The following is a 2,165-nucleotide window of genomic DNA, read 5'->3' on the forward strand; positions in this document are numbered from 1 at the left end:
CCGATGACCACAGCACTTTTGGTCGCTAAGAAATTCATACACATTTAAACATTTTTTGAACAAATTTGAAAATTGCGTGAATAACACAAATATCGTCTTAAAATAACAACAATAATTAATAAAATAAAATTAGTTTAGGCCCACATAGGCAACACAAATGTTGTTTTTGTTGTGATTCTCAGTCCAGAGACTGGTTTGATGCAACTCTCCATGCTACCCTATCGTGTGCAAGCCTCTTCATCTCCGAGTAACTACTGCAACCTACATCCTTCTGAATCTACTTAGTGTATTGATCTCTTGGTCTTCCTCTACTATTTTTACCCTCCACGCTTTCCTCCAATACTAAACTGGTGATCCCTTAATGCCTCAGAAGGTGTCCTACCAACCGACCCCTTCATATAGTAATGTTGTACAACAAATTCCTCTTCTCCCCAGTTCTATCCAGTACCTCCTCATTAGCTATGTGATATACCCATGTAATCTTCAGCATTCGTCTGTAACACTACATTTCTAAATCTTGTATTATCTTCCAGTCTAAACTATTTATCGTCCATGTTTCACTCCCTGACACTTAAATCTATACTCTATGCTAACAAATGTCTCTTCTTCAGAAAAGCTTTCCTTGTCATTGCAGCTTTGCATTTTGTATCCTCTCTACTGCGACCGTCATTCGTTATTTTGCTCCCCTAATAGCAACACTCATCTACTACTTTAAATCTCGTTTCCTAATCTAAATCAGTCAATAACATCTGATTTAATTCGACTACATTCCATTATTCTCGTTTTGCCTTTGTTGATGCTTCATCTTATATCCTCCTTTCAATACAGTGTCCATTCAGTTCAGCTGCTTTTCCAGGTCCTTTGATTTCTCTGACAGAATTACGATGTCATCGGCAAACATCAAAGTTTTTATTTCATCACCACGGTTTTTAATTCCTACTGCACATTTTCCTTTTGTTTACTTTGTTGCTTGCTCAATATACAGATTGAATAACATCGGAGACAGTGTAATATCCAGGACACTATGTTCTAGCCACAACATGTTAAAATGAACTATGTGGACAAACTTCAACAAATATTATCGATACTACGTATAAAAAAGACCGCATCGTGTGAAAATGACGGTAATTATTTCATTATTTTTGTAATAATTTAATTTCTGTGTGAATTTGAAACTATTGTCAGAGAACTACACTCATGGACAACGACAAATATAATCTTTTTTTTTGTTGTGCTTCCTGTGCTAATCGATGAATTGTTCGGACGTGAGACGTGTGAGCTCTGTAAAGAGAAAACCTGTAACTATATTGAAAACTTCCTGGCAGATTAAAACTGTGTGCCCGACCGAGACTCGCACTCGGGACCTTTGCCTTTCGCGGGCAAGTGCTCTACCAACTGAGCTACCGAAGCACGACCCACGCCCGGTACTCACAGCTTTACTTCTGCCAGTACCTCGTCTCCTACCTTCCAAACTTTACAGAAGCTCTCCTGCGAACCTTACAGAACTAGCACTCCTGAAAGAAAGGATATTGCGGAGACATGGCTTAGCCACAGCCTGGGGGATGTTTCCAGAATGAGATTTTCACTCTCCAGCGGAGTGTGCGCTGATATGAAACTTCCTGGCAGATTAAAACTGTGTGCCCGACCGAGACTCGAACTCGGGACCTTTGCCTTTCGCGGGCAAGTGCTCTACCAACTGAGCTACCGAACCACGACTCACGCCCGGTACTCACAGCTTTACTTCTGCCAGTACCTCGTCTCCTACCTTCCAAACTTTACAGAAGCTCTCCTGCGAACCTTGCAGAACTAGCACTCCTGAAAGAAAGGATATTGCGGAGACATGGCTTAGCCACAGCCTGGGGGATGTTTCCAGAATGAGATTTTCACTATGCAGCGGAGTGTGCGCTGATATGAAACTTCCTGGCAGATTAAAACTGTGTGCCCGACCGAAACTCGAACTCGGGACCTTTGCCTTTCGCGGGCAAGTGCTCTACCAACTGAGCTACCGAAGCACGACTCACGCCCGCTACTCACAGCTTTACTTCTGCCAGTACCTCGTCTCCTACCTTCCAAACTTTACAGAAGCTCTCCTGCGAACCTTGCAGAACTAGCACTCCTGAAAGAAAGGATATTGCGGAGACATGGCTTAGCCACAGCCTGGGGGA

At 42.5% G+C, this 2,165-nt stretch overlaps 1 non-coding gene across 1 annotated transcript; it reads right to left on the reverse strand.

The window, feature by feature from the left end:
* Positions 1-1,636: 1,636 nt before the first annotated feature.
* Trnas-cga lies at positions 1,637-1,711 on the reverse strand. The gene has a single exon. It is a non-coding gene; the product is annotated as a tRNA-Ser (tRNA).
* Positions 1,712-2,165: the final 454 nt, after the last annotated feature.

Source organism: Schistocerca americana, chromosome 1 (assembly GCF_021461395.2).
Source record: "Schistocerca americana isolate TAMUIC-IGC-003095 chromosome 1, iqSchAmer2.1, whole genome shotgun sequence".
NCBI classification, from domain to species: Eukaryota; Metazoa; Arthropoda; class Insecta; order Orthoptera; family Acrididae; genus Schistocerca; species Schistocerca americana.